This window comes from Haemaphysalis longicornis, unplaced genomic scaffold (assembly GCF_048455015.1).
Source record: "Haemaphysalis longicornis isolate Haplotype H1 unplaced genomic scaffold, Haemaphysalis longicornis Haplotype H1 scaffold_9, whole genome shotgun sequence".
In the NCBI taxonomy this organism is placed as follows: Eukaryota; Metazoa; Arthropoda; class Arachnida; order Ixodida; family Ixodidae; genus Haemaphysalis; species Haemaphysalis longicornis.
The window spans coordinates 166,665,359-166,689,857 of NW_027526460.1; the positions used below are offsets into that span (position 1 = coordinate 166,665,359).

At 47.0% G+C, this 24,499-nt stretch overlaps 1 protein-coding gene across 1 annotated transcript in view; it reads right to left on the bottom strand.

Annotated features, from left to right (window-relative positions):
- The window catches only part of LOC144152040 (fatty-acid amide hydrolase 2-A-like), a 173,976-nt gene extending 162,125 nt beyond the window's left edge, over positions 1-11,851 (bottom strand). Inside the window, exon 1 of the mRNA XM_077683230.1 lies at positions 11,542-11,851. The gene's annotated coding sequence lies outside the window, so the exon portion shown is untranslated. The remainder of the gene's footprint in view (positions 1-11,541) is intronic.
- Between the last annotated feature and the right edge of the window lie 12,648 nt (positions 11,852-24,499).

The window sequence follows — 24,499 nt, forward strand, 5'->3', positions numbered from 1 at the left end:
GAAGCGTCCGTGGTGAGCTCAAAAGGAAGTGAGAAGTCTGGCAGCGTGAGCGCAGGGTCAGATGAAATGGCTGACACTAAGTCGTGGTACGCTTTTTCGCACTCTTCTGTCCACTGGAAAGCCGTGCCCTTTTGAAGCAGGCTTGTTAGTGGTTTGGCATGAGCAGCAAAACCCGGAATAAAGCTCCGGAAGTGTTCTACCAGACCGAGAAAAACTCGCAGTGCGTGTATGTTTTCAGTTCGCTTCATATTTCGTACCCGTTCAACGGACTCCTCTTTCGTGCTTTTAGTGAAGCCATCCAGCACGCACCCGAGAAATGTGATTTTCGGCTTAAAGAACTCACTTTTCTTAAAATTGACTTTCAGCTTGGCTGCACTCAGGGCGGTCAAGACAGCGGTCAAATATTCCGCATGTGAGCTATCATTCTTCGGAGTACACAATAATGTCATCAACATAAACATTGCAAAATAAGCCCAAAAATGGTTTCAACACCCCATTCATCATCTTCGGAAACCAGGCGGGGCTGTTCTTCCACCCGAAAGGTAGTCGGTTGTATTCGTACACGTCGAAGGGTGTGACAAAAGCCGTGTACTGGTTGTACTCTTGCTCTAGAGGAATCTGCCAAAATCCCTTTCACAAGTCTATGCGAGAGAAGACGTGGCAGCCTCCCGTCTCTTCAATGATGTTGTCTATTCGTGGCATCGGAAATGGAGAAAGGTCACTTTGTCTGTTTAGAATCCTGTAATCTGTGCAAAAACGCAATGAGCCATCTTCTTTTAACGCTAATGTAATGGGGGAAGCAAATTTGGAGACTGACGGGCGTATTATTTCAGCTTCCAGCATGTGCTGAAGTTCTTTCTTTAGCCAAAGTCTTCTTTCACGGGACATATTGTAAGGCTTTCGTCTAATGGGTGTTACATCAGCAAGCTTGAAAGGAACAGAGAATTTTGTTGTTGCTGGCAGGTAAGTACCAACGCAAACGAGCTCTGGAAACTTGAGGCGAACGTCCTCCTCACACCGAACAAGTCGGTCTGTTGTGCTCAGTCGGTCTGTTGTCCTCCATGTCAACGCAGACATTATCATTCCAGTATAGGTTTAGTTTAAGTCTTTTCATATCAGGTCTTCAGACTAGAAATTGGTATTCGCACCCATTAAAAACTAAGGCGTCGATCTCTGTGCTTTGACCTTGGTACGTCACCTTAGCTTTCATCCACTCATCGTAAAGTTGTCTCCTTCCGTCAAAGCCCTGCATTTGTACTGGTCTCCCTTTAAGAATATCTTTGTCAGACACAAGTGACTTGTTTATAACGGACTCGGAAGCACCACTATCAACTAGTGCTGTGACGTCGGTGCCGTTAACTCCCAAAGTTATGAAAAGAAGATTTAATATGGTGAAGTAAACAGTCTCATTTTTGTCGTCGGGTGGGACTGATCACCCTCATTTATTAGTTTTTTTTCTGGGTTGCTTCGGCGTCACTATGTTCTTCGACTTAACGGGACTCATCCGAGGTTATATTGTCACTGCAGGGGGATAAAAGGTTCATGACACAATGTCCTCGGTACGAATTTCTTTGTGTACCCGATGACACTTCGGAAGTTCCAGACCTCTGTGACGCTTGCCCGGTTTCGAAATTGAAACGTCGCGTACCCTGCATTCTCGGAGGAGCATCTATGCACAAGCCTTGAAAACACTCCTAAAGTTCCTCGATTGTCTTTGGGGACTTCAGCTGCACCTGCTTCTGAAGATCCTTAGGCAACCCGTGAATAATCAGTGGCACAGATGAAGACTCCGGGAGATTAGTATTAGCCATTTTTAGTAGGCGCCTTGTCTCGTAAAAATACTCCAAGGGTTTGCCCGATCGGTATTTATAGAAAATTGCACGGTCCCACCTTTCCATGGGGTTTTCCTTGAACGCTGCGAGAAAGCTTGACTTCCAGCTGTCCCAGCTGTCTGACGCGTGTGTGGAGAAGTGCAGCTCATACCACTTCTTTGCAAGTCCCGTAAAAACAGCCGCATGTTTTCCACTCGGTCGGTAGCTTCGTGCCAGGAGTTCGTCTCGGATGCGTATTCATAGGAACGAATCCAATCCTCAGGACTTGAACTCTCTCCGATAAACCGATCCGGCTTCACCATTTCTGTGCGCTGCCTTTCTTGAGCTTGGACCGTAGCGATGAGGGTCTCCATGAGCTGATGTTGCCTCTCTGCCTGCCGTTGTTGCTCTTGCAGAATCAGAAGAAGGCCTGGGTCCATGGTGGTAACGTTCACATTCGGTGTCGTGTTCGTGTTCATTGACGCCCTCATGGTTGCCTCCATGAAGTATTCCTGGAACTCGGACAGTTTCACCCTGAGCTTGAGAGAAGTCTGGGTAGTCAGATCCTCGGTTGTCTGGCCGGACTTCTTTGCCACCCAGTCACACAGTTGTGGTGTTGTGATGCACTCGGGCAAGACGTACGGCACTTCGTCGTCGACTTGGCATGACGAGAAGTAAACCTTGCCTTGTGAGTTCCGCGTGGCATGCAGAGTAATCCACATAGTCTTTGGAATCCTGTCGGCTGCGCCAATGTAATAATCCGAGGCTGTTCACTTGGGAACCATCCTTTTATTCTGTTCCTCAACCTTCTCTTCTTTCATTGCCCCTAGTCCTGCCTTCGTCGTCTTCGGCTCTCCACATTTGTAAATAAATTTGTTACAAAAAAAACTGCAACTTGTGCGTGTTGACTATTTGTGTTTAATGCTGCGCGCTGCACCGATTCACATTACCACTGCGCATGCCATCACCTTTAAAAAGGGTGTGAGGATGCTCAACACCCTTTTGAGCATCCTCCACACCCTTTTTGGGGGGTTTTGAGCTCAACACCCTTTTTTCATCCGCACACCCTTTTTTCCCTAAACACCTTTTAACGGTGTTAGCCATGGGACAAGATTTTTACATCCTTTTCGGCCAAAAAGGGTGTAAAAAAGTTTAGTGTGTTCTGTGAGTCTTTCACTGCTGATTTCTCGCAGCGCTCTCTCGAATGAAACTGGTCTCTCTTTAAAAATAAACTGCAGGAGTTAATTCATAAACACGTCCCTCCCATTACCGTCACAGGAAAATCGTCCTCCCCTGGTTCAGCTCGTCACCTAAACGTCTGAGCAATAAAAATGAAAGATTATTCCGGACGGAACGGTCAGACAGCCCACACGCTTGGGCCAAATATCGTACGCGGTCAAGATGTTCACGGCGCAACCTCAAAAGACTGAACGGTCTAGCTTTTCTACTTTCTACCACGTCGCCAGAAATGTTGCGTAATAACCCAAAACGATTCTGGTAGACCTTTAACCCTAACCACCGGAAGTCGCTGCCACTAAATGATGTACATAACCATCATGTACCAGCACATGATGCCGCCGAAACTCTAAACAAAAACTTCTCCCTATTTTAGCAGAGAAACTGTGAGTGAGTTACCGACACCCCATTCCACGACCACGAATTCATGCCACCATTAGCGTTTCAACCTATTAAAATTTTGAAAGTTATAGAATTATTGTCAGTATATCTTCCTCCGGCATTGACGGAATCAATTTAAAAATACTCAGAAACGCAAAACATGTCTTAAACATCATTTTGGCGCACACTTTTCAGTAATCTCTTGTATGTGGAGTGGCGCCGCTGGACTGGAAGGTGGCCAGAGTTATCCCAGTGGCGAAAAAAAGGTATCTCGAATTTCAATACAAACTACCGTCCCACTTCCTTAACTTGTGTTGGTTTGAAAATCATGGAAGACATAACATTGTAAAATTCCATTGTAAAATTCCTAACTGCCAACAATTTTTCTACCCTCACCAACACAGCTTCCAGAAAGGGCTTTACTATGACAGGCAACTCGCTCTATTTCCGAATGATAGCATGGATACTAACACACTGGTAGATGCCTTCTTCCTAGACTTCTAAAAAGCCTTTGATAAAGTTCTATAGAAATGTTTTGCTTTTTAACTATCCCGCCTAAATTTAAACCTCCATATTTTCGATTGGATCCGTGACTTAACTAGCGGGCAACAGTTTGTTTAAGCCAACACTACTGCATCAGATTTGTCCCCCGTTCTCTCTCGAGTTCCGCGCCGCAGAGCACTGTCCTCGGTCCTTTGCTATTCTTGATCTACATTAATGACCTTCCTACTAACATTCAGTCGGATACCCGGTTATTCACTGATGATTGCGTTCTTTACCGCTTTGCACGTGATCCTTCTGATTCTACAATTCTTCGGTCAGATCTACACCTAATTCAAACACGGTGCGAAAGGTGTTCAATACGCTTGAACGTTAAAAAACTGCGCTCATCTCATTTCATCGCAAGCAGTCCCACCAAACATTTGATTACGCCATCTGCGGCTCCACAATTGTTTCTGCTAGCACTATAAATACCTAGGCCCCAAACTAACTTCCGATTTTTCGTGGTCTTTGTACATCTCACATGTTTCTCACAACGCTAACCATGCACGTTGCGCTAATGTTTGCCTCGCAAGCAGCAGCGGCATTTTCTATATCCTGGGGGTTCGGGGGGTCATTTCTTCTAGGAACGCTGCCACGCGTATCACGGGCTCGGTTCGTAGCATTCATATTACGCAAGTGTAGGCGCCCTGTCCTGGGCAGCAACAGCCGCGATTATCAGGAGTCACGCACGGGCGCCCACACAAAGAAAGCATCTAAGGTAACGTCATGATCCGAAGGCCGAGAAGAATGAACAGTTTAAGTGGCGCAGGCGAAAATACATCAGTCGCTGCTATTGTAGTCGACCATTCAGATTGCAAGGGCCCTATTCTCGACTGCGCAAATTGCGGCAATTAGCCCATGTTTTTTTGGCGTAAGCACGACGTAAGCAATGAGTGACGTGCTGCACCTATAGCTATGACGACATGGAGTGTAATTTGACGAGTCACTCATAAAGATCGCTACCAAGGTATCAAATATTGGGCAAGAAAGATATAAAAACAATTGGCATGTACTATAAAAATTCAGACGGTAGCTGAGGCTGACAAGAAAAACATATTTCTGGAGGTCACATTTGGCGTCAACACCACAAGGCGATCGAGTAACGTTGATCCAAAAGCGAGCGAAAGGCGGATGTCGAGCTAAACAACGTCCCACAATTTTTTACCGCATCCATTTATTTCTTTCAATCACTTTTAGCAACATAGCTGGGCTATCTGCTTTAATGCAAGCTTTGTTGCGTTATCACCTCCCTTGCCGCCACCGCCGCCACTCTATCGTCTGCTGCTATGTTACACGTTTATGGCGTGATCACAGAAAATACGGCTGCGACCATCGCTTCTATGACACATAAGAGCAGCGAAGCACTACGGCTGGTAACCGCGGAGCGCACCGATGTCGCCGATTCACTCATTCGTCAAGCTCGACTGCAACCAGCGCTGTAATGAACCAAATAGTCACTTTGTTATTTTTCTCTTGAGTTCGATCATGTGACCCAACAGCTTACTAGGACGAGTATGGACAAATGCCATGCATTGGGTCCTCTTTGTCATGGAGAGGCTTGTACTGCCCTCTTATTTTGCGGTTACGCCATACAAATAATTTTTGTTTTATTTCCAAGCATAAAAGCAAAATACTGCATGTTATTTGTGTGCTCCATGATCGCTGACTTGGAAGCAGTTGAAACTATAATTTGTTTCGGTAAGAAACATGCTTTAAACAGCGCGCATGCGAAACTGCGCCTGCTGCAAATTGCCGCACATTTCGCGGCGCCGTAAGCCGGGGCAATTTTTTGCCCTATTTTGCTTGTATTTTGCGACAAAAACAACTGCCATTTTCAAGCTGTTACATAGCATTACGTCACTTTTACGCAAGCTGAAGTTGCCAATGCATGACGTAATCGTTCCCGCCAACTGCTTAAATTACGTCACGCCTTCTCAGCCAATCACAGAGGGGGGGTGTATTACAAGCAGTATTGTTGTTGAATAGCAAAGACAGGCTACGTTGTCATGTCCGCTGCATTTATTCTGGTCTTTCAGTGCCGGCCAAGAATTATGTGCCTTTAGTAACGAGAAATAAGGCAAACCTTAGAACTGCTGTCCGTAAACGACATGAAACGTCAAAATGACGGCAGCACACACAACCACTTTGTCAACCGGAAGCACGTGGCCAAAACTGAAAGCCAATCAGAAAAGACTTCGGGCAAATTGCCAGAATTGCCGGCAATTTGTGCAGTCGAGAATAGGGCCCCAGATAATACAACTGGCAGGGAGGAACCGATGCATTCATCACGGCCGTCTTTCTTTACACTGTGTCTCAGTGTCAACCTCATAGGTGGTTAGCTCGGCATGCTGCAGGCAGCGGGTGATAACGGGTCGAGGATTCGCCACTCCTTTACCGATGCCCTAGCCTGCGCTACAGACAACTTTAGCAGGAAAAGTGCTGCGTTCACAGCGGCCTGTGTCCGGCGCAATGTGCCTATATATAAATACGACCTGCTCCCATTTCACTAAAGAAGCAAGCTTACTTAACACAAGTTCGGCCTAGCTAGAGTACGCATGCACAATTTGGGACTCCTTTAAATCTAATCATACATACACACTTGAAGCCGATTAAAACCGTGTAATAAGACTTAATTACTCAGTATATTTACATTACACTAGCGTATGTACGCCGCGCCAACCTTAAAGCATCAGACTCGAGCCGAAAAACTTCTCGCCTTTGCTTTTTTCACATATTCTATCACGTATCGCCTCCTTTATCTGCTATAGCTCCCGCCAACCGGACGTCATACAAGCCATGGAAAAGCTGTTTATCCTCCAGCAGCCCGTAATTCTGCTATCCCCTACACTCATTCAACTCGTATGTTAACTGATTGTGGGTTTTCTACACTCTGTACAAGGGCGACCAAAGTACCTGTTCCACATTTTGTGCAATCATTATAAAATCGACGCATATAAGTACATTCGCCTTTCGGGAACCCGGGAAACTAGGCAAAATCCCCCGCGCACTCTAGTCGAATATTCCTGTCATAACGATGCCTTTAAGTATTCATTTTTTTCCACTCGCCATTAGAGAGTGGAATCGCTTGGAATCGCTTGGAATTACAGAGTGGAATGTCTATCACTAACACGGATTCATTATTTTAATTCTTATAAAGAAGCGCGAATAGTAGCTCCTAATAGGAAAGATTTGGAAGTTTTCATCCAGTTCGCATTGACGTTACGCTATAGTAAGCTAAACAATGTACAGCACCGTGCGCGTTTGTAGGTCGGCACCACGCGTTCTAATGTATACTTCTGCGGCGACTCTTGACTGCTTATTCCTCCTTTATTCCTAACTAGCGGTAGTACCAGGCGATACCCGGGTGGGCCATTATACTAATGACACGAATGGGTGTAAACCGTCTAAAGTTATTTTTTAGTTGTCATAATCGGCTAGTTCACCGTCAAGTGGTACTCAATTAGGAACTCCTGCCTGCTGTCAATACATAGGCTTCAACCAGAGGCGTGTAGTGTTAGTGGGAAGCGTCAGGAACTGGTGTTTTACTGGAACTCTCGCTGAACAAATTGCACCAAGAGGCCGTGCTTACCCGAGTGAGTGAGTGAAAAACGTTTTATTTTAGCCGGTGGAGTGGGAGTGGTTCCCTATTCCAGGCAGCAATGTGATGAGCAAGCAGCCTCTGGAGGCCACTGGGCACCCAGATCGCTGTTAGTCACCACGTTCTCCGACAGCTCAGGGGTGGGAAGGGGGATGGAAGAGGGGAGAAATTGGGGTTTTGCTTGCACTCTAATATGATACGAGGAGGAATTCCGGGTTGTAAACAGAACTCGCATTCGGCAGGAGGTTGCGCTGGGAACATACGCTGGAGCATGGACTGAGTGACGCAAGGTTATCTACGCAGGTATGAGCGATGCTCATCGGTCACAGTTTTATGATAAATGATAAGCCGCGTCGTTGCAGAAAGTGCCAACAGATGGCGAACGCTATGCGGACGCGGGAAAATTCCACGTAATTCCTCGTCCAGAAAGACGTAAAAGTAAATATCTCGCTGGCCGTTCTATCCGCATGTTAGGACAAAATCAATCGATTTTTGGGCAACAGTATTGGCACCACTTGGAAGGAAAAACGAATTGGGTATATCAACGGGCTGTGTGGTTATTGAGTAACGTGTTAAAACACGCCATTTTTTCCGATATCGTACTTGCCTCTATTAGATTGGTGTCATAAAAAATGTTTTAGAAGAGTGTATAGATAACTGAGTGAGTTACCTATCTCCACAAAAAACCGTTCAACATCTCAAATGGCGGGAATGAAAAAAATCAATTTCGGAAGAACAATTTAACCGCTTTTCACTCTCTCCGTGGTGTACTTTTTTAAACTTTTCAGCAACATTCAGCTCCAACACCTTAATCACAGTGTGCTCATGATATTTTAAGCCATTTGAACCAGCAGTTTGGTTAAGCAGGGACATTACCTGTTAGGCCTTTTCGGCTTGTCAGGCGTGTCATTTGTAAAAACAATTGACCCTCTTACCGGCTTTCCAGGGCGAAATACTTAAAATTGATTGTTTGCATTTGTACGAGTAGCATATGTTGGCAAAAATTAATTGGATAAATGAATCATTAACGGATTTATTGGGGAATCTTAAGAAAACCCATTTACTTCCGGAATGCGGAATCACCTCGATAGTGTTGCTTAGGGCAAAATCCAGAAACTAATTTTTAGATACTCTGAAAGCCTACACATGCCAGGAGAAAGCACTTCGATATATGGACGGGTGATCGAGATAATCACGAATTTACGAAAACACCATTTCACCTTTTGCCCCGGTTCCCAGTGCAATTTGCGAAAATCCCTCATTAGTGAACCCTACGCTATGTCGCAGATGTACTCGCGAAATTTCAAGTGTCAAGGCCGACCAATTTTGGCTGGGCTTTGATCAGTCAGTCACGCAGTCGGGCACTTCTCTTTATATGTATAGATTTCTGTAACAATATATTTGTATGCTGTATTTTTTTTTAATTTCGTATAACTTGCTCTACACGCATGCTTGACATTTGTTTTTTGGAAGTAAATAAAGCCCTCCATTCAGACACGTGCACTTCCCAGAACAGCTCCACCTATGTTTATTTATGTGTGCCCACCTGCTCTGGTTTCAAAAGAGATTGCCAGTATTTTAATAAATAAATAAAGAAATAAATAAATAAATAAAAAAAAAAATAAATAAATAAATTCTTCATTCAAACAGCCAAAGACCGGAATAGCTTCCCACCGACGCCATGCACCACTGCGACACTACCAAATTCAAGGATTTCATCTATCACCTTATCAATTGATGTAACGCCCAACCCCTAAACGGGGCATTTCAGGTAGAAATAAATACATAAATAAATAAATAAACATGGGGAAATACCCCTCCAAGCTGCTCCTATTCGAGAAAAAAGCTGTCCGGGCAATCCCTAACGCACCACTCAATGCCCACACGGAACCACTTTTCACAAAACGCGGTATGACATCCTTAAAGTTGAATTTATTTGCAATAATATCTTGCCTAAACGTTATTAGGCAGAACAAAAGAAGAGTTATTAGGCAGGTCTCGGTGTCCGGGTTTTTTCATTTACGACACGAAATTTTCCGACCTACGGAAGGCTACAAGCTTCGCTGTAATATGTCTTTCGGGGCGCCTTCCAAGGTCTTGGAGGGAGTTCATCGTGGCAGCTTTTCTCGAAGACGGGAACCACCCACCTTCCCCCGCTCGTTGTCGTCCCACCGACCCGACAGGCTGCCTGGGCTGGCTTCTCAAGAAGACGGTCAACAAAAAACTCGTGTGCTTCTTAGAGTACAATGATCTTCTCGAAGAGGCGGGGCGATCAACTCGGGGCCCTATGTACATGAAGGATGCCTTTGCACTACAGGTGCCACGCAGCAGTCGCTACTGCGATGCAATGAAATGAGAAAAAAGTAAACGTCACACGGCGTTGAGTCAACAGACAGATGAATGTGAACCTGGCTATTGAGTCACAACAACAGGAAACTGTTAATTGCACACGTGCTCACTATAGGCGCTGAGCAGTCCCCTTGAAATTGGTTGCACGGCGCTTTTCTTTCTTTTCTTTTCTTTTTTTTTTTTTTTGAGGTAGCTGGTCAATAAGGCAAGGGGCAGCAGTTTTGGGTGCCGTACTGCTTCGAGATAACTCCATGTAATTAAAATGTCAGCCGCAGAAAGAACTCCCCAAAGTTAACGATTTTATTGTGCTCTATATACAATGCCCCGTGAAACTCTATATTGTATCAAAGTCTTCATGGTGGTCAAATGTTTTATGTATTTTGATATACGGAAAAAACACGAGCTCTAGGTTTCTTTCGGGGCGATACCCCTGCTGTAGAAGTCCGGGTACTGCGATGGGATTGACTATTCTCTAAACGTATTTACAACTTCACTGTGATCTAACTAATCACCGGGTGTAGGTGACGTTCTCCGAATTTCCTAAGCACAATTTGAAAAAAAAAAAAAAGATTATGGCGTAATCTGCTTTAGCGCCCGCGCCCTCGACCGCGAACTGAAAGTAGGTTACAACAAAGCAAGCCAGACCTGAACGCACCACAGAAGGGAGAGGAAGGCGCATTACTTGGTGCATGAGTTCAGATCAAGATTTCTAGCATTTTAGATGCGACTGCATCTCATTCACTCGCCTTGTCCTTCCATACGGCGTTGTTGTTGTCCGTCCACACACCTCCCCCATTCTCCTCGCCGAGCGAGCTGCGAACACTCTCTCCCGAGGGGCATTGGATTGGATTCGATTGGGTTGGCTTGGCTTGGCTTGGCTTGGCTTGGATTGGATTGGATTTGGATTGGATTGGATTAAAGTGGATTGTGTTGGATTGTGTTGCGTCATAGCCGCGCCACGTTGCGTCATAGCCGCGGTCGTTCCGGCACCGGCGTTCCGATTTCGGGCACGTGCATAGACTTGATCTTCGCTGCTAATTACACGGTGGTCCCGTTACATCACCATCCACTACCCGTACACTTCAGCGACCACAAGGCCGTCATCGTTAACGTTACGGCGCGTGTTAAATAAAGAATATATCATACGCGTTCCTCACACGTTTCACGCAATTAGAGAGTCAACCCAACGGAAACACCAAGTGAACCCCCAAGGTGCGTCGCATCTCCACAGGGTTCTCCTCGCGGGAAGGTGGGGTAATTTTTACGGCCTCCGAGAGGACATTTGGCGCCAGAATAGCCGAAATGATGTCTGCCGTAGAGTGTTGATATATCATCTGAAATTGCACCGCCACAGTTTCCGTTTTTAATGTGCATTGTTGCTTGCCGTCGTTCTGGTGATACCTCGTTTAAACCATTCCGGTATCCAGATAACGCAAGTTTCAAACGAACGACTTTTCAAGCTTGGCATAATCAAGGGGTGCGGGGGCCACTTCGCTCATTTTCGAGGACGACGCACCATATTGGACCGGGAATTCAAGACAACTACAAGAACCTTAAAATAGTTAACGCGCACCTCTTCGGACACACGAGCCCAGTCGTTCATACGCAGCCACTTGGACTCACCTCAGCCGCTGAGCCATGCGGTGGCGCGATGGACGCTGCGTAGGTACCGCGCCCGCAGCGCAGCCTGGAGCTCCTGAGCGGCGCACTTCCTAGCCGCGCGCAGTCGCACGCCACAAACACGTCACTGAATTAGTGATTCGCGAGAATCTTCCACTACATGCGTTCCTCGAAGCAGGTGGAAGAATCGCCACAAAGTGTGGAGACCCCGCCTCGGTGTTCGCGCTGTCCACTCCGCAGTAGGACGCCGGCGGCAGCGAAAGGCTGAGCCCGCTGCGTGGCCGACTGCAGCTGGCCGGTCGTGTGCAGGAAAGGCAGCGCTGCTCCGCTTCCCCGTGAACCGCCCGCCGGTCAGCGGCACGAGGAAGCGTGCGCTCTTCCTGGCGCCGCCACTTCCCCGTGCACACGCGACCCGGCCGCCTGCGAGACACCCGAGCCTGGAATAGCCGTCGCGCCTCGAGAGAAGCGTGGCCCCGGAATTGTGCAAGTGATGACAGCAATCAACGAAGAGAACTCGTTGTGTACTCTCGAAACATCATTCCCGCGGGTACTGGTTGGGGAATAGCCGCGGCCTTTTTTCCATCGGACCGTAGATTTCCCTTAAGTGTAGTTGGATAAGTTTTCGATGTGCACAAATTATACACGACAATTCATGACCATCTAATTACACAGAAAAACCTGACGGGTTACGCCTGCCGCTGTCACCCCGTGCCGCGAGTAGACAGGCCCAATATGACGATAAATGGTCATCAGGTCGTGCGAATGGCCTGCAGTATTTTATAAATAAATAACTAAATAAACAAATAAATAAATAAATATGCTACAATAAAATATAATGGAACGCGCATTGATGGATGGTCTCTCGAGGCTCGGCCAGCTGCCCCGCTTCGGCCTTGGTAGCACGAAACACGGCGTTTTTCGCACGCCCCGTAGTCGCGTGAGTTGGGAGATGTGGTGGGCGTCCAGCACTACATTCTAACTCTATAAAAATACTCTCCTTCACCATCCCAATAACCCTACTCTTCATTCCACCTCACATCCTCAGCAGCCTCCGAATCTCCCCCTTCCTCGTCACATGCGCTTAATTTTACACTCAGCCCAGCGACCAGGCGACTAGCACGAGCGAACACCCACGCCAAGCTACACCCACCATCAAGCTATACCCACCGTCACCCCTACCCTCACAAACCCGCGCACTGTGTAGCTGTTGTTGGCCGACACACACCACCAAACGTGATTGCGGCCACCACTCTCACTACCAACACAACCACGGCGGGGAAGGCAGCCATTGCCCTCGCGCTCACCCATCGCCCCACCGCCCAATTCGACCTATCTGACTCTCAACAGGCAATCCATTCGCGGTAACGTCTCTCCCACACACAAAACACAAGTTAGCCTGAATGGGACTTTTTTGGCTGCAATACGTCTTTTAAACAGTGGTTTTGCAGTGGTTGCGGTCACGGAAAGATCGCTAAGCGTCTTCTCGTATTTGCACAGGTTTTTCGGGCACCAGATCGCAACTGCGCAGTACTGCTTGGCCAGCCGCCGAATCTAGCCGGTGTCAGGAGGTGATCATCAACGAATTCTTCGCAACGCCCTTCTTCCCCCCATGTTGCCCCTGCGTGCCTGCTTCGACTGTTCACGTGTGCCTTAAAAGACGTCATCGGAAGGCAGCCAGCTTCATTGCAGCAGTGGTTGCGGTAACGGAAAGATCGCTAAGCGTCTTCTCGTATTTGGACAGGTTGGTACTTTGTATCAGTTTTTTTCTCGGATCTTAAAAAGGTCGAAGCTGCGCCACAACCACTACTGCTGCAGTTTTCTTAAGATTTGTTGTGCTCTGCCGAAGTGCTCCCTTGTTTTTGCTGTGTACGATTTACTATGCCGACCAATGCTGAATTAGTTACAAAATTGAGGTACTTGAGGCACGATTTGAGGAAAGATTGGACGCGCTAGTTGCAAAACTAGTCGAAAGCGTCAAAGTTAAACTTCTTGACGCTGGTGTCGACCCCAGTGCCTCCAACACTCTGAAATGGAAGATAGCATGGGCCTTCTAAATGAGTTGGTCGAAGGCGTACGCACTAAGCAAGTGGCGCTTCTTGGATCCAACAAGGCTCTGAAAATTGAAAACGCCTCCTTGAAAACCAGGGTTTCGGCCCTTAAAGGTATTCGTGGATGTCGAAGTGAAAGGCGTACCTGTCACTCAAGGGGAAGATTGCGTCGCGATCATTTCCTCGATCGGAGAACAAGCGAAATGTCCTGTCTCGGCTTCCGACCTAGAAATTATGCACAGGGTGCCAACCAATTCTGGTGAGCAGAACATAATCGCGCGTTTCTACTCTCGTACGCACAAAAATGACTTCGTGAAGAAGGCGCGGAAGGCTCGGCTGAACACTGGCAGCTTGGGTTATTCGGGTGGAGACAAGCAAGCCGTTTTTGTGAATGAGCACCTAACCCAGGAGACTAAACGGCTCTTCGCGCAAGCCCTGAAACTGAAAAAAGAAAAGGGGTGGCTGTTCCTTTGGAGAGAAAACTGCCAAATAAAAGCCCGCCAAACTGAAGACAGCCGATCCTTCCGTATTTACTCTGAATCCGACCTGGCTATCTTCTCCTGAATCATGCCGCTTTTGCTGATTGAGTGCCCTCGCCTTCATGGCCAACTACTTGTGCCCTTCTGAACATGTAAATCGCCTATCGGCTGCTTCTACTTCCATCATTCACCTAAACACACGTAGTTTAAGAAGACACTTTGATGAAATAACATGTTTATTGTCATCGATTCGTCACCATTTTTCTATTATCTGCTTGAGTGAAACGTGGCTCACATCGTGCGATGGAAATCTATTTGCGTTTGAAGGGTACACCTCTGAATACTGTCATCGTGAACATAGTGCCCATGATGGGGCAGCAATTTGCATCGCTCTTCATTATCGCCATCGCTCTGACTTGTCATTGAACTTACATAAGTGCGAATCAGTTTGGATTGAATTTCCTGATGCATTCCTTCCAAAAGATACTAAGCAATTAGTTATCGGTTGCATTTATCGTTTGCCCTCATCATGTCTTACTGATTTCTGTACAGCGTTGAATAGTGTCCGTCACACGTTATCATCAGAAAAGAAAAACGTCGTTATAATGTGTGACATAAACGTCAACCTACTTGACTGTACCTGTCCTTCTAACGTCGAATACACTAACGTTCTAAACGATTACGGTTACGAATGCCTTATTACAGTTCCAACTCGGTGTCCTACCACCGGACCTAGCACGTTGATCGACCACGCCTTAACTAACCTTGTTCCCGCACCTCCTTCTGGTGGGATTGAGGTAGAAATAACAGACCATTACCCCATATCCGTTCAACTAAACACATCCTCTAAGAACGACGGTATGCTGTTCACGAAACAGTCTTAACGCGCCCTTATTTCTTGAAGAAATCGGAAAAACTGATTGGTCAGCATTTCTGCTCCAGGACGACCGGAAAAAGCATTCCAGCTACTCACCTCTACCTTGTCTAATGCCCTTCAAATGTCATGTACCAGTGTCAAGTGCAAAAAAAGATTTGCGGCTGCACATAATTCATGGTTAACAGGTTGTCTCTTGAAATGTCATAGAAAAAAGACAATCTTTATAAGAAAACTAAAAAACAACCGTTTAACTCGCGTCTGCTAGCTCGCTACAAAACGTACTCTAAAGTATTGTACAAGCTGCTCAAAGACGCTAAAAAACTACTAAGAGAGCGAAATCACCACTGCGGGGAATGGCGTGCGAAAGCAATGGAAAGTTATCAACTCCTTCCTAAATAAAACATCGGAGAATTCTTCCACAACAAAAATAAATTGAGACAACAGTACATTTGACAACCCATCTGACATCGCAAACGCTTTTCTAGATTCTTTCACACCCAACCAACCAGTTCCGCCTGAATCGCTCAACACAAACTTTCAGCGTTTGCCTCACAGTTTTTTTTTTCTTTTATCCACTTCGCCTGAAGAAGTGTATAGGGTTATTCACAATTTGAATGACACGGATCCGGGATTAGACAACTTTAAGCCTTCATATATCAAGTTATTTATTTTTTATTTATTGTACCTCAAAAACCCCAGGGCGGGGTGTTACATGAGGGATGGGCATTGCATACAGGGTTTCTTCGATGTGCGTTTTCAAAAGTATGGGGCTGGAGTGGCGCACGACGTGGGGTGGAAGATCATTCCACTCCTTCGCTGTCTGTACGAAGAATGACCGAAGGTGAGCAGTTGTACGGCCATGCGCAGGGTTGTTGTGGTTAGTGCGGGAAGACGATATGCGATGCGCGGGCATGATAACCGATGCGTCGGACAGTGAGTGAAAAAATTTATGAAAGAGAGCTAATCTACCTCGCTTTGCGTCGAAGTTCAAGGTTGGGAAGATGGGCTTTGATCTTTAAGTTATTAACGCTTGTGTGGCGCGAGTAATCGGAATATATAATCCTAGATGCTCTATTTTGGACATATTCTAATGTTTTGGATAGATCAGATTGGTGGGGATCCCAGACGGCGCAAGCGTATTCAAGTTTCGGACGGACTAGTGTTTGATATGCTAAAACTTTAACAGAAAGGGGAGCAAGTCGTAAATTTCTTCTTAGGTATCCAAGGGTTTTGTTTGCTTCGTTAGAAATGTTTGTTATGTGGGAGGACCAAGTACGATCTGGCGTAATGTTTACACCTAAATATTTGTAGGAATTCACCGGGGATATTTTGCAACCAGAAAAAAAGTATGAAGGAGCCGGGTGAGATTTCCTGCGATGAAAAGAAACCACGGATGTTTTCCTAATGTTCGGAGTCATGAGCCAATTTTCGCACCAGGTTTCGATAGTTATTAGATCATTTTGAAGGATCTGGGAGTCATCAGGGCAGTTAATAGGGCGATAAATCACGCAATCGTCAGCGAACAGACGGATTTTGGACGATATGTTGCTAGGTAGGCCGTTAACATAAATTAAAGATAAAAGGGGACCGAGAACCGTACCCTCAGGTACACGTGAAAGGACGGGACGCATGGTAGATGATATCTGGTAGGAGTAAACGAACTGTTCCCGGTTTGACAAAAAATTTTGTATCCATTCTAGAACTGCTGGGTCAATGTTTAAGCGAAAAAGTTTTAAAAAAGGCGTTTATGGGGCGTTTATCGAAAGCTTTTTCGAAATCTAGGAAAAGGGCATCTACAGGAATATTGTGATCGATACTTGAGCTGATGTCGTTATTAAGAGCGCTAGTTGTGTGTCACAGGAGAGGCCTTTCTGATATCCGTGCTGACTGGGATGGAAAAAGTTTACAGAGATGAGGAATTTGACTGTTTGAGAATAAATTATATGTTCCATTATTTTACAGCACACGCATGTTAGTGATTGTGCATCTCGTCTCTTGAGCATTCGCCCACATTGTAAATCTTATCTTTAAGACTGGGGTATTCCCATCCGTTTTGAAAAATGCCAAGCTAACACCAGTGTTTAAGGAAGGGGACAGACTTCACATATCAAACTACCGCCCCATAGCTGTATTATCTTTCTTTGGCAAAATTATTCAAAAGCTACTTGTTGTGAGGCTCACAAGTTATATGTCAAAATTTAGCATTCTATCGCCGAACCAGTTCGGGTTCAGGGCTGGGTATTCAACTGAACTTGCCTTAATATTTCGAACTGATGAATTTAAAGAAGCCATTTATGCGGGATATCTGGTTGGTGCGCTGTTTATTGACCTGTCTAAGGCTTTCGACTCTCTGAACCATCACATATTGTTTAAAAAATTAAATGCAATTGTAATTACCGGCCCTGCTCTGACCCTAATAAAAAGTTATTTATCCGATAGGAAACAAACTGTATGCATCTCTGGTACTTACTCCGATTTCAAATTAACGAATATAGGCGTACCACAGGGATCTCTTCTTGGTATCCTTCTATTTTTAATCTTTATCAATGATCTCCCGCAATGCCTTAAATTTTCAACTGGTGTACTTTATGCTGACGATGCCACTATTTTTACAACTGATATGAATTTAGAATCGCGAACTGTGAAGCTTAATGATGATCGTAATATTTTAGCTGCACGGTGTCGGAAAAACATGTTAACCATTAGCTCGTCCAAATCTCGATTTATTATTTTTAGATCTCAACACAAAATAATCCCGGAAAACTCTTCCATCTGCGTAAATGGTACTCAACTTCTTTGCTTGGACTACGCCACTTTTTTAGGTGTTGAGCTTGATAAACACCTGAAATTCCAAGAACACATCTTTGTGTTAACTAAAAAAGTAGCATGTGGAATGCGAATATTAATAAAGGTTCGTCCTTATTTTGGGTTGAAGACACTAATTTTATTGTACTATGCTTTCATTCATATTCACATTAATTATTGCGTATCGTCTTGGGGCAATACATACCCGACACACCTGTCCCCCTTGCAACATATTCAGAATCAAGCCATACGGATCATTACCCATACTCATTTCTGTTGCAGTTCTTTACCGCTGCTTGGTGCTCATAACATTTTATGGGTTTCTAATTTGGTTAAGTATTCTCTTTGCATCATAGTATTTAAGTTCTTCAGCGGTAGGCTTCCTGTCGAAATTATCACTGCTAACCAGCTTTCACTTCAGAGCTGCACTCGTTTTGCCCTCTATAACAATGTTACTTCCTAAAGCTCAAATTAATTATGGTAAACAAGCTGTGCATTTTTCTGCTGCTTACGAATGAAACTGTTTGCCTCACTTCACAAAAAGTGCTTCAAATATTTTTTCCTTCAAGAATAGTTTACGTACTCATCTTCAGTCAATTTCAGTTCATTTTGTTCGCTTTTATGCCGTGTTTTGTTTGCTTTTTTTTACTTTGAATATACAATCTCAGTTTTGTAACATCTGTTTTGTCTTTTTCAACATTATACTGTAACCACTGTTCGTTAAAACATTTGCTTGTTGATGCTTGTATTATACGAGGTCCCCCTGCAGTCTTTGACTTCAGGACCTCCTCCTGTATATACCCATTTTATGTACATTCTTTGTGTTGAATAAAGCACCATCGAATCGAAACTCCTCACGGCAGGCGGCCTGCTCCCACGTGTGGTAGTATGATTGTGGTAAAAGTGCCAGTTTACACCGGGGGCCATAAGAAGTCGTAAATAGGCACATTTACCGCGATTGTACCTCTTCACAAAACGCAGTATCTCGTTTGAATACTGCGTTCGTCCTAGTATAAACCTCCCACGCCTCCTCCATCTCCTTCTCCTCCTCCTTCTCCTCTTCCTCCTCTACGCCTCCTTACAAAATGGCTGCCAGTTGGTGTTGTCACGTCGTGTGTGCTCCAGCATCCCCGAAAATTTATTGTCGATGTGAACTTGCGGCCGCACGAACGGATGTGAAGTGCTTCCCGACAATCGAAGCTTGTTGCGCACATTGTGGAACCAGCCTACACTGCAACGTCGCCTCCGTGTCACCAACCTTCGAGCCGACGGAATACGGCAGCGTGCCGACGCGAGGCCAAAATGCAGTGATCGCTGAGAGTGGCTGGTTAAAAACAACGCAGTTGTGCCTCTGCGAGGTGGTTGAAGGTAACATTTTCACGTTTTTTATTGTACCCAACATTTTGGGAGATTTGTGCCCCTTCTAGTGCCAAATAAACTCAGCGTCTTTCCCGCGTCACTGCACGGGCGATTCTCCCCCAGTGAAGGTGAGCGTGGTGCGTGAAAGACGGCGCCATGCCCGGAACGTCATTGGGGAGGCCGAACGGTGTGAAAGCAATGCGTATTTGCGCGGGTCTCGAGCAGAACACTCACTCATTCACACCCGCGGGCAGAATGAAAACTGCCCGCACTGTGAACGGCTGTTAGGTGTTTTTGTTAGGCTGTGTCTGTGGATTATGGCAGGCGAAGGTGAAGTTGGCCGGTCAAACGTCGCAGAGCGGCCGCTTTTCTTGAGAAGTACGTGTGGTGCCAGTCACGCCTGCTACGAGGAGGGTGACTGCCGCGTGCCGCCAGCGATTAATTGCTTTCAGTGGAAAGGGAGAAGGTCAGGGCCCCGTGGTAGGGTGGCTAGAATCCCTTGGGAGCTCTCCGTACGCTAGGCGCGTGTAACTATAACCAGCAAACGCCATTCGAGGGAGCATTCTGTAGAGTCGACGGACAACTGCTTATTTTATTTTTTTTTTTTTTTTTTGAGGGGGGGGGGGCGTAGCAGGCGCAGGCGTCACAGGGCAGTGCGGGTGGTCAAACCTGAAGCTCGCTCCCAGAACACTACACGCAAGGAAAAGAGTGAAAGGAAGCATTTTGAGAAGTTGGTCGCCACAAGGGTCGCGCACTTTTTTGAACAGCAGAACACTTCGTTTTGACGAACTAGTGAGCGCAGGTGTCTCGGAATGAGGTGCAATTTTGCGTACCTTTAAATAAACATTCAGACATTACGGAAACTTGGACACAAGAGTGACCCACCGCGGTGGCTCAATGGCCAAGGCGTTCTGCTGCTGTGCACGAGGTCGCGGGTTCGATTCCCGGCTGCGGCGGCCGCTTTTCTGATGGAGGCGAAAGGCAAAAACGTCCGTGTATTGGAGATTTCGGCGCACGTTAAAGATCCCCAGGTGGTCAAAATTAATCCGGAGCCCTCCACTACGGCGCGCCTCATCGCCTGCGTTGCGTCAGCGCGTTAAACCCTCCAATCAATCAATCACACAACAGTGGCAAAATCAGCGTCTTTAAAATGCCTTTTTGTTTTTTGTTTTTTTTTTCAGGTCAGATGCCCAATATGCTGCTGTATCTGTTGCCGCAGATTTAAAGCGTTTTGCGATCCCTCTAATGCATGTGCGGCTGTGGCTTCCTGGGGAACGTGACAGGAGGTGCGGCAACGTGAGCGTTTGGGAGGCAAGTGCAAGCAAACAGCGCACCGACGACATGCTGACCTCATTGTTTGCAAATGGCTTACGTTGTTTTCGTTGAGGAGTGTCGTAGTAGATACCCTGTGTTCTCGATGTAGGTGTTTTGTTGATTCAGTGTTTTTATTATGTTATTAACGTGTTCCCACGTATATCATATTTATGTAATTTTTATGCAATAAATTCACTGTGCAGAAAGCAAACTTTTCACGTTTCGCCATTCAAAGTTTGAAGCGGAAAAAGACTACAAATTACGTAATCCTAAACTACAAATGAAAATGCGGCCTGTGCGCTCATTAAGGCTTCCCAAATACAGTAATAAATTCCGCTGCAGCGCTTATATCAAGCGCAAAAAACAAAAAAAAACCTCGAATGCAGGTCAACACTGCTCAAACTTCCAGTTGGAGGAAACAATACACTCCCAATGGTACCCCTGAAAACTCCCATAGTAGTGGCAGTAAAATGAAACTCCCATATGCTACTGAAAAAAACTGCGGAAACAATGGGAGTAAGGCGAAACTCCCATCGGAAGGAGTTTTGAAAACTCCGAATTGGTACTGAGTTATGCAACAAGCAATTTACTCCATTCCGGCTTATTTGTGTTCTGTGTGCATGGCCTTGAAAATTCTCTACAAAAACCCTACATCCGGCATCGTGACCCTGCAGTGGACACCAGCTCACACAGGCGGAGGCGCTAAGAAGTGGTGCTCGCGAACTTGATGACCTGGTCGCCATTTTTACTGCGCCTACGCGCGATATCCCTGCATGGAGGCCAACCTCCCTTCATCAATACAGGGACGTTGCCCTGCACTACTGCTTCCTTCGCCACCGATACCCACCCCCGCACCCGCTCCTCTCTCCGGAGGCAGGCCACATGCTGCGCATCCTACAAACACACACTTTCTCACGCCGAAAACAATTGATACACACTCATCCCCACTTTACTACCCCAACCTGTCCAGCAAGTGGGGCACTTGACACTCCCTACCTGTCCCTCTGCGAAAGTCTCTACCCCGTTACCATTGCTCACCCACCTCTGGCAGCATACGTTGCGCGACCAGGGGGATTTTGGGCAGCCTTTACCACCTCCCGGGCCCTGGCGGTCGCGGCGGCACTCTGGGCCTCGTCACCCCACCTCTCTCTCTCTCTCTCTCTCTCTCTCTCTCTCTCTCTCTCTCTCTCTCTCCCACGCCCACGCCAACCGCCGTGCTTCTGGCCCTGACCTTGTCGGTGCACATCACCTTCGTTCGCCTGCACAGCGGCGTCGGTTGGCTGTCGACCCTTCCACCAGTCCCGGCAGTTCGTCGCCGCTGCTTCATTTCATCCTTTAGCGCCGCCCACTCGACTCTACACTCGCCGCACGCTTGATTTGACGACGCCCTCAAACAGTGGCGGTATGCGTTGGGAAGCCGGACGACGGGCGCGGAAGGGTGTGGCGAGCGCCCAGAAGCTCCGTGCAGCACTGTAGAGGCCACTGTAGAGGCCAACAGTCGGCCCGCTGAGGGCGCCTAACTAACCGTGAAGAAAGACGACCACAGGCGCCGGGGCCTTCAATTCCACCTGTTTTTTCAAGGCCCTTTTCACAGTAACCCCGTTTCCATTGGCCGACGGGGGCACGTTCAGACGAAATAAACAGACTTCTGGGACCCATCCCTACCATGTGAAAGGTTGTGTCGGAGAGCCGTCGCGGTGAGTCCTGTCGACCCGGAGGCAGGGGGTAGGTTGACTCGTTCGTCAGGCTGAGCCGGCGGGCCGCGAGGAGCAGAATGCCGTATTTGCGCGGTTCTAACGCGCCCCCAATTGTAATGCGCGGGTAGTTCGCGCAGGAAAGTTCGAACAAAAATAATTTGACACTGGTTGCACCGCGCAGACGAAAATGACTTGAGATTTTATTTCGCATATACAGCTGGGAAAGCCGAAAATGAATTGTGCTTCATGAGATTGCTTATCCGCTGCTGCTGGAAATAAAGTTATAGCCGGAAACATTGAAGCTATTTGCGATTTCAAGTGCCTTGATCTTCCTAATTCTAGACGTGACGGGCTAATTGCAGCCGCACAAAAAAAAATATGCAACAGCTGACCAAGGTATGCTGTATGCCATTGAGGAATTAGTGCACCGAAATTCACTCACGTGGTGTTGACGGATTATTTTTATTTGATTGAGTTGAATTTCTGTAGGACTCTGTGTCCGTTGCGCATGGCAATGCTACTGGCCGCTTCAAACCTATTTGGGTTTCGATCCCAATTGTAATGTGCACAGAAATATTAAGGCTACCGTTCAGCAAAAAATGGTGTGCGTTAGAATCGTGAAAATACGGTACCCCTTTTTCCGAGAACCTCTCCGCATTCTTGCCCAACGATCAGCGCCAATTCCCGATATCCGCATCGTGTGGACACCGGGTCACACGGCTCTCCCTGGGAATGAGGCGGCCCACGCCTCTGCCCGCGCCCTCATACCCCGGGCACCCACGGAAGCCGACGACCCAAGTGCTTCTCCGCCCATACCCCTCCGCTACGCTGACATCCTTGCCCATTTACGCTGACAACGCCAGCACTTCTCTCCACCCCATCCGAACCTTCCCAAGACCGACGAGTGCATCTTACGACGGCTGCAAACCAACACCTTTCCTCATTGCACACGCCTTCATGCTATGTATCCTGCACAGTACTCTCCAAAGTGCAAACACTGCCCATCCCTATGCACCCTATACCACATGGTGTGGGAGTGCCACCTAACCCCAACTCTACTCCCCCTTCCCAACCCAACCCCTGAGCAGTGGGAGGGCCAGCTGGCTAGCGGCGACCTGGGTGACCAGCAACAGCTGATATCCCGGGCGCAACTGGCCGCACGTGCCCAGGGCCTCCTGGACTGAGGACGCCCCCCACAAGAGAGGAACGGCTCAACTAACTCCGTTCCAGCTCAATAAAACGTTTTCACCACCACCATCTCCGCAGCCCTCACCTCGATTCTTTGGACGGAGTTCATTTAAACGCGGGACGGGTTGAGGTAGCTGAACCCACCAGTCGACTCGACCCTTTCTCGTCGATTCCACGTATCCGGTCGACGGGCAGGGGGTAGGTCGGGCGCGGGGTAGGTTTACTGAACTCGCCCCGCTCGGAAAGTGCATGTATAAGCGGTCGCACGGAGTTGACGGGCCGTAAGGAATTGTGGGATCGAATCCCTCCGCCCATGTTACCTTTCCCGGCCTTCGCGGACCCCGCTGCGCCGACGTTGCTCTGCCGGCCGGTACGCACGCGCTCAGGCAAGAGACATTAACGCGGGCGCCACGTACCCTGTGGACAGATGAGGAAATCGTTACATTGCGAGCTATAGTCAACGAAAAAAAACAGTAGTTTACTCGACAGCAAACGGAAGAAAAACAAGCGTATATTCATGGACCTGGAGAGATGTATGAAGGAATTGGGCCTGCAGTGGACGTGAGAGCAAGTCAGGACATGTTGGAAGAATTTGAAGAAAAAAAACGCTTCACGTCTGTAAGTACGTCCACGTTGGCTTCGATTCTACAAGTCTCAAGGTGCTTTGAATGTTAATGACTTTCTTGGCATTCGCAGGAACGCCTGCTGATTTGCAAAAGTGGCGGCGAGCCGTCTCAGCAGAAATGGTTCGACCAAATGAACCTTCTGTCTGGCTACCGCCCGATGGTGCATGACCGAGAATACTGTGTCGGCACTTTCGCAGAAGATGAGTACAGCGTTTTGTTATGCGGTAAACACAGATCACTTTTGCGTCTAATTCTTGCTTTGCGCGCCGTACGAGAGCTTGTTGGTTCGCATGCTCACGAGCGCCTATTTTGCACTGCCCGTAGCAGGAAACCCGCTCATACAGGAATCACAAATGCGTAGCAGGAAATCCGTAGCAGGAATCGCAAATACTTGTACACAAACACTTTCAAGGAGTTTGTGGTCACCTCGCCGTTAGAATAAATCTGCAGATAATCAAACTATTGCCTACTAATAGAATAGAATAGGTCTTTATTTCACATCAGTTGCATGATGTAGGAGACCTGCGGAAAAAGCTGAAAGAAGTCATCTGGACAAGGCCGCAGGCCC